Here is a 9,132-nt window from a genome sequence, read left to right as displayed (position 1 = left end):
ATGATATTCTCGGAAGAAATAATCCCAATTCATATTGAACTATTGCCAAATCTAATGGATTAGTATGGCTGGTCAGGCTAGTGAAGCGCCAAGATGGCGCGTTACAGCATAGCCAGCCTAGTTAGTGATCATCCAAGATGGTTCTACACTATATAGACTCTTAAGCTCTAAGATTGCAGGACCCTGCATGGCCAGTGATGCGTAAAGGTGGTGCTACACTATAAGAACATTGGCCAAGTAATAAAATTTATTGGCCGACAAAATGAAGCTTCGTTGAGGGAAAAACAAGACAAGGCTAAAGTGACAAAATGAAACATGTGATGTCGGTATTGAGGCATATCCGCGAAATTGAGTTGTCCCAAACTCAAGGATGATGCAAGAGTGTAGAACAGTCCAAGTGTTAGCCTATGCATTATTCCAAGGCTGGCAAAATCTTAAGCAGTGCAAGAAAGTTAGTAATCCAAGAGTAGATATTCCTATTATCGAGCAGGTTGGCTACTTGAAGCATACGACACATGAATTAACCAAAATGAGCTAAGAAAATGGCCAAGATAATTGTTGCGTAATTTTTTCCGTGCATTGGCTTAGGAAAGAACATTACAGGGCCATGTTGGTTGAGTTTTCAAGGAAGTACGAGTTCAGCAATGTGCGGGGATCGTGCATTATGGTTCAGGTGATCGTTATGAGTTGGGAAAAAGTTTTGTAGAGATAGGATTCGTAATGATTTTTCTTGCTTTATTGCTTGGGAAAAGGTTTTGAATGATTTGCAGTGTTGGTTATGCATTAAATGTTTGCGTATCCATGCTTTGAAGAAGACTTGTTTCTCCCCTTTACACCCTGCGGATATTATAGCAGGTCTATTTAATGACTTAGGTGTTTATTTTCTCATTCATGGAGTCACTAAACCACAGATAAGTACTGATCATAATGCTGATGTTTCTCCAGAGTCGAGAAATCTTAACGGTGGAGATGCTACATTGCACATTACAGTGGAGATGCTTAATAATATACTTCTGAGAGAAATCCCTACAATTGTAAGTATTCCCCCACCATGTAGGTTGCATTTTTCTAGAACTCTGAAAAAAGGCTCTTGATAATGTGCTTGTCCACCCCTCTGATGTTACTGCGTGGTTACAACTCCTCCTAATTTCTGCGTGCATCTTGCATCTTTATGTGCCAAAAAGTTCTAGAGAAGCTCGTTCTAGCAATAGAAAGAAACTCCAAATTTCGAAAATTAATCAGGAACTAACAAGATGGAAAGAACCCAATGGCTATTTTATCATGACTCAAAAATTGTTGGGAATCTCTCATCCATCCCCCAGGAAAGCGCATTCTAACTTTAAGAAGCAGGATTCTACTTTGATTGCTTGCAGGAAAAAGTTGAGTTCCAGCCGTTACTCTGCTGCCATCTGTATTCTCTCCTCCAACGGTGTTTCACCCTCAACTCCAGACACTTTGCATGAGCTACGGAAAAACACCCACCTGCCCCACCACCTTTTATACCTGCTGAAGAAATCCCAACTCCTACGCTGAAAATTGATGGTAAAGCCGTGTTAGCTTCTCTACGTAGTTTCCCCAAGGGAACCTCGTGTGAAAGAGACGGTCTTAGAGCTCAGAATTTATTAGATGCACTGAGTGGTAATGCTGCAGCTGTTGCTGAGGACCTTTTACAATCCATATCAGGTGTCGTAAACTTATGGTTGGCAGGTAAGTGCCCTCCAGTTCTTGGTGAATTTTTTGCTAGTGCTCCCATAATTCCATTGCTCAAACCTGGTGGTGGTTTAAGGCCCATTGCAGTTGGGACCATTTGGAGAAGACTGTGTGCTAAAATAGCTGCAACATATGCTTGCAAAGATTTAATCACATATTTAGGCACATACCAATTTGGTGTAGGCATCCCTTTTGGTGGTGAAGGGATTTTGCATTCAAAAAACAGGTTATTGGACATGAAAGGTAACGACAACACTAAGACCATGTTGTTGATTGATTTTTCTAATGCTTTCAATTTGGTGGATAGATCTACCATGATTAAAGAAGTCATAAAACATTGCCCTAACATCTCCAGATGGGTAGAGTTTTGTTACTCAACCCCAGCCAGATTATACCATAATGACTCAGTGCTCTCATCTTCACAAGGTGTTCAACAGGGTGACCCACTTGGTCCCCTGTTATTTGCTTTAGCTTTACATCCTTTGGTGGAAACAATTGCTTCTCATTACACCCTTGATTTTCATGCATGGTATTTAGATGATGGTACTTTAGCAGGTGACACATTGGAAGTGTTTAAAGATTTGAGAATAATACAAGAGGAAGGTCCCTGTAGAGGCATATATCTTAATGTCACGAAGACAGAGATCTGTTGGCCAGCATTTGACCCCAAGAGAGATGAGGCACGTATTTTTCCAGCACATATTAGTAAACCAGCAGGTGGAGTCAAACTTCTAGGAGGGCCTGTCAGTCTAGATATGCAATATTGCAGTGATTTAGTTATGAGCACGGTTGATAAAACTTTACAACTAATGCAGAAAGTTAGGAAACTCCAAGACCCACAGAGTGAGCTTCTTATATTACGTAATTGCAGCGGTGTCTTCAGACTTTACTTTGCACTCCGTACCACTAGTCATATGTCTTTGCAAGCAACTACCTCAGTTTTTGATACCAATCGTATACAGTACTTGCGGCAGTTAATTATGGGTGATGGTGCAGGCTTTGGTTTTGTTCAACAACGTATTGCTACTTTTCCAATTAAAGATGGAGATTTAGGTGTTCATACCATGGCAGACACTGGTAAGTATTGCTACTTAGTCTCTCAAGCACAGACTCATTATTTGCAAAACAATATCATGCAGTTACCAGCAGATACAGAACATAGCCATAGGTTTCAGCATGCTTTGAAGTCGTTCACTCAAGCTTGTGGTTTACCCAACTTCAACATCAATTATGTTGGCCCCAAGTACATGCAGTCCCTGGCAATTGTTTAATTTGGTGTTGTCAAGGAACGAATTCCTACCAGCTACAACTTAACTGAGCGAGATGACATTCTATGGAAGTGCAATAGAGTTGAACATGCGATGGACTTTCTAAAAGGTATCCCAATTAGTGGGATTAATCATGCAGTTGCGCCACGACAGTTCAGTTATGTACTCATGTATCAGCTGGGTATCCCATTCTTTTCCAACGAAAGTTTGTGTCCCAGTTTTAATCATGCCATGGATATCTTTGGAGATCATGTGGTACACTGCTCTAAGGATTTGGGTCCCAAATTTAGGCACGATGTGGTTAAAGATGTTCTTGCGGATATGCTTTATAAAGCTGGTGTGGCAGCAAGGAAGGAAGTATCTTTGGGTTTTTTATCGGATATTGAAAATGGTTTGAAACCCTCTGATATTCTTGTGTATAATTGGGAAGATGGGAAGGATGTTTGCTTCGATGTAAACCATGGGTCGAGATAAAATTTATCAGTACTGGTCATTGAGTGGGATTTTTCGTTAACAAAAGCTTATTATGATGCATAATGTACTTTCTGAAATTTTTACTTTGGGTCCGAATTGAATTTAATATTTTCTATTCAGATAATGTATTCAATCAAGATAAAAATATTGAGTTGCAGTTAATTTGAGTTTAATCCTTCTTATTTTCTTTATATTTATTGCAACTGAGTAAGGGATTTTTTTACTATAATTACGCAACTCTGATGCAAATTGAGTCAGGAGTTGGTCTCCCAACTTATAGGTTGCGGGTTCAATTCCCGCACTGATCGTGTCAAAAAAAATAAAATAAAAAATTGAGTCAACCGGATGAAGTTCCAATTTTTTCGATTTTACACGAACTCGTTCCGACTCAAAAAAATAAATAAAAAAAACATCAAATTGTTTCCAATTTATTAGAATTGAAGTGTCGAGTTTTGATTGTGTAACTAAATTTTGACGCAAATCGCCTCTGTTCGAAATGATGAAGTTCCAATTTCTTCAATTTTACTCGAACTAGATCCAATTCGTTCAAATTTTCATCAGAATTTTCAAATTATTTTCGATTTACTAAAATAGAAGTGTGAGTTTTGGTTATGTAACTAAATCTTGATGCAAATTTCCTCGATTCGTGAGGACAAAGTTCCAATTCTTCAATTTTACTCGAACTCGATCAAGTTTTAATCAAAAAATATTCAAATTGTTTTTGATTTATTACAATTGAAGTGTCGAGTTTTGATTATGTAACTAAATCTTGACGCAAATCTCCTCAATCCGAAAAGACAAGTTCTAATTCTTCAATTTTACTCGAACTCGTTCCACTTTGATGAGTTTTCATCAAAAAATATTGAAATTGTGTTTGATTTATTACAACCGAAGTGCCGAGTTTTGATTATGTAACTAAATTTTGATGCAAATCGCCTCAATTTGAAAGGATGAAGTTCCAATTTCTTCAATTTTACTCGAACCCGTTCCAGTTTGATCGAGAATGTCAGATGTATAGTGAAATTAATACAAGCGAAATGTCATGTAATCCAAAATTATCCTCGTGACCCAAAATCGAAAACTACCTTAAATCAGTAAAGTATACGAATTATGATAATTACAAAATTGCGATGTTCATGTCACTACAATTCCACTCTAATATTATTTGTCATATGGACAATAAAATTAGTATGAGCGAAATGTTATGTAACTCAAAATCATCCTCGTGACCCAAATCCTAAACTTAAACCTAAAATAAGTCAGTGATATAGATTATGCTATTTTGAGCGCCGATGATTATCGGTTGGCCAAATACACTTATACACAGTGCAATCCCATTCTCATATTTATTGTCATATCAAAAATGAAAGAATGGGCGAAACAAACATTTAACCATATAATTACTACTGAAAAATCATGTAACTCAAAAAATCAGCTTCGTGACCCAAAATCTGAAACTTAAACCTAAAATCGGTTTAGTAGTACTATTATGCTATTTTGAGCACCGACAATTATTGATTTAACAAAGCCAAATGTCACTACAATTCCATCCTCATATTTATTAGCTTGTGGATTATGAAAACGTGATGAATATTTACTTTTGAAAATATATCTTCAGACGAGTTGCCAATTTATCAATTCATTTTCGAAAACTCTTCCCGGACAATCCTCGGTTTGGAAGTTCTTTTCGAAAACTCAACAGAAATCCACTTCAGTTATTCAGATTCATCATCGTATATATTATTAGAATTTGTGTATGACTTAAATACTGATGATCATTTCTATTATTTAGATTGGATATATTTTTTGTATGACATAAATACTGATGATTATTTTTATTATTTAGATTGAATATATTTTTCTACTTTTATTTTCATTTTGTGTCGGAGGTGTATACGTATTACATTTTCAAGATTAGATTTTATACATAGTTAAAAATCGATAACCACATCCAAATTTTTTCTACTTTATATATTCTTTGAATTTTTTTTCTTATCGAAGAAGATCGATAGTAAAACCGAATACACGAGTTCTTCGGAGCATAAAAGAACCACACATACTTCCCACACACTTTTCTCAATCCTTATGAGATTCCAAAACCAAATCTTTACCGTTAAAAATTTTTAACATGCGTATGAGGATCCTTAAAAAGTCTAAATGTTCTAGTTTATATCTACTCACTTTTATCTAGGGCTGTCAATCGGTAAAAATCCGTCGGATATTGGCAATACCGATAAGGTTAAGGTTAAGGGTTATAGGATATCCGGTATCCGATAATATCCGTCGGAATTTAAAAATTCAATATCGATAAGGTTAAGGATAAGCTATCGGATATCGGATATTATTCCGTTAATTTTCGTTATCTACTCATGATACAAAAAACTTCCAATAATTTCCGATAATTTCCGTTAATATTCAATAATTTCCGTTAATATTCGATAATTTCCGATATTTACTTAGGAGAGACGTAATCAAATGGCTAAAGAGTAAACCTAAAGGGTATTAGGTATCGAAAATTTCCGAAAATTTTATTATATAGTTATACACTAACGGTATCGGATATTAACCTAACGGAAACTCCCTTAACCGGTACCGTTATGTTAATAAACGGATATCCGTTACGTTAAGGTTATCGGATATCGGATAGCCGTTATGTCGGATATTAACCTAACGGAATCCGGATGTTTGGAAACGGATACCGGATATCGAATATCCATTGACAGCCCTACTTTTATCGTTCTTTTTCTCGGTCTCTTCTCCTTTCTAACTCTGCCTCTTCGGCAAAACCCTAAGATGCAGGCGCCTTCTCTTTTCTTTTACTCTCTCAATCTTTTCCGAAGAAGAAGAAGAAGAGCTAGTTAATGGATCTTGAAAGGTAATATATTTAACTCATGAATCTTACAAATAGCTTAAGATTTCCCTTTAAACAGAAACCTCTCTCACGGTCTCACCTTCCCTTCGTGGAGAATATGAGTGCAACCAAGTGGTTCTTCGCAATAACGAATACATGGAGATTAATTTTTATGGCTCGGAATTGATATGTAATTCTCCAGATTCTGAAAATACAAATCTCAGTAATTAAGATCTAAACTAAAATATTTAGAATCTTTTAGTTTGATTTCTTAGGTTTTTGAATTTGGTATCTTTGTACTTCAGAGAAGAAACAGCGGAAAGATGCTAAGAACGAAATTGTAACCAATCTTCAAGTGAAAGAGGAGGAGATGCAGACCACGAAATTTCAATTTCCAACTAAAGAGGTTAGATTTTAGTAATGATTGAAAAAAGTTTTTCTCTTGATTTCATTGCTAAATTAGTGCTCACAAGTATAGCTACAGAAAGAGAGAGTTTTTTTTCTGTAGTTATAGAAAAAAGATGGAGGGTTAGCTATTTAAGTGAAATAGAATGCAATTAGTGTCCACAAGATCAATGATTTTTCCTCTAATACTTCCTATTATCATCCACAATAGCAATAAATAGTTATTTTGTTTAAGGTCACTCAATTAGGTTTTGCAGAATTTGAGAGAACTTCATGATGTTTAACTGTTTTCAAGATCAATGTACAACAATCATATCTATATAACTAACTACCTACCGTTACCAGCGATATGAAAACATTCAAGCATCCATGTCAGGAAAGCCCCCGAACTGATTAATCTACACTAGCATGTCAACATGTGCAACCAAACATACAATCGCAGTCGTAGTACATAAATACTCCCATATAATATGCAAGTTTGTTTGCTGTAGGCTTTTAATGAAGCAAAAAAAGATAAGTAGTGTGGACTAATGCTAGATTGCTAGTCATGCTATTCACATCTGTTGGAAGAGTCCACTCTTCTCAATGCATGGATAATTTGCACAGTTCCCCCAAAAACTTGAATTCTTGTTATGTCAGCGTTTAAGAGTTCTTTTCCTTGCAATGCTACAAGCTCAATGAAAAATTAATGTTCCTAACGGTTAATGTAAGTTTTGTTCTTTTCCCGTCGGAGGCGTAGTCTACTGACTACATATTTGTGCATTACTATTTTGCTGAAGCTATATGGTCTTATCTTATTTCATTAGTGCTTTCAAGGCCATGTGGTGTTTCCCTGTCACTTTGACTTGGGTGGCATATTTTTTTTAGCCCCCCTCATTTTGAAATGCTGGTTTCCTCACTGACTTTACTCATGCATATATGTCTGTAGTTGAAGTAAAAACAGTGTTCATGCATGGTTCATACTATGGTGTTTGTTTTTGTTCTTTTCGTACTTGAACTTCCTTGACCAATTTATGTTTCTGATAGTGAGTCTTCCTATCCCTTGTGCTAGGTTGATAAAGATTTGGTGGTGGAACTAACTAAAGCCTTAGGAAGACAGGGCATAGATTTGCCCTTGTTGCAGCTTTGGTAAGTCAATTTCTCTTTTTAGTTTAGAGTTTTCTTATGCTGTTGCTGTCTTTGCATACTGGTTCTTCAAATAAAGTTTATAACTGACATTGTTGATGCAGGTGAATGATACAATTGGTGCATTAGCAGGAGGCAAATACTTCAATAATGATGTTACAGTTGCAGTTATTTTTGGAACTGGAACAAATGCAGCATATGTAAAGGGTGCACAAGACATTCCTATGTGGCATGGTCTCCTACCTAAACAAGGAGAGATAGTATGTATCCTTCACTGTTATCACTCCTTAGAAAATTTATCCTACTTCGAATATGCTAAATGATCTAAAACACCTAAATAAAGAAAAGCATCTGGCAGTAAAAAGAAATATTCTAAATTTTGCTTTCTAATTCGCTAGGTAATCAAATTGGAGTGGGGTGACTAACCCTTAGTGAAATGTGAATTATGTAGGACTCCTGAAATGTCCGTTGGTTGGTCTTTGCATTCTAGGAACTTCAGGAAAAGACCAGTTGCACTTGCATATGTTGATACTAAGCTGCTAATTGATGACAATTATGATCGCATGGTTGCTGAAACCATTAATCCAAGAGCGATATTGTGCGATGTGATGCAGTGCTTGGGGATGTTTCAAGAGTGACACGATTAAGTGCCAAAAGCCTATAGAGGATTGATCACATTTCTAATTTTCAATATGTAAAAATAATTAATGAAGTTAATATTTTATCCTCCGGTTTGTATTTATCTTCTAATTTGTATTAGAATATTTATTTTCTTGAAAAAATAATTAATAAAGTTAATTTTAGATTTAGTTTGAAATCATAATTGTGGTTCACGTCCAGATTCCAATATCAGTTTCTGATACCAGGTATATGAATCTGAACGAATTTCAGACACCAAATTTGAAAATGACCACAAAATCGGAATACAAATCAGTAGCCAAATTTGAAAATGACCACAAAATCGGAATACGAATCAGTAGCCAGAAAATGAGAAAATATTCTCTTTAAATTAGTATTTTTGTAAAAATACCCCCAGTATAACGTATTTTAACCGTTATTGTATTATCATAATAACATACAATAATCGTGCTTTTTTAATAGCATACATATACCGTCATTGTTTTTTACATTTAATAACCGTAGTTTCTTTATGACATACATCAACCGTTATTTTATTTTACATATAATAACTGTGATACTTAATAACAAATTTTGTATGTAATTTAAAATCATAAAATTTATTCGTCACACTAAATAACATTCTCTGTTTGTCATTTATAACGAGTCACACCAAATAAA

At 35.5% G+C, this 9,132-nt stretch overlaps 1 long non-coding RNA gene across 1 annotated transcript; it reads left to right on the top strand.

Moving 5' to 3' along the window:
- Window positions 1-6,229: 6,229 nt before the first annotated feature.
- On the top strand, window positions 6,230-8,636 carry LOC113360983. Its single transcript, XR_003364901.1, has 5 exons — window positions 6,230-6,327; window positions 6,609-6,709; window positions 7,760-7,836; window positions 7,938-8,093; window positions 8,285-8,636. It is a non-coding gene; the product is annotated as an uncharacterized LOC113360983 (long non-coding RNA).
- Window positions 8,637-9,132: the final 496 nt, after the last annotated feature.

The sequence above is a fragment of the Papaver somniferum genome, chromosome 3, assembly GCF_003573695.1.
Source record: "Papaver somniferum cultivar HN1 chromosome 3, ASM357369v1, whole genome shotgun sequence".
Classification (NCBI taxonomy): domain Eukaryota; kingdom Viridiplantae; phylum Streptophyta; class Magnoliopsida; order Ranunculales; family Papaveraceae; genus Papaver; species Papaver somniferum.
Note: the sequence above shows the minus strand (reverse complement) of the source record. Positions and strands in the feature narration are given on the sequence as shown.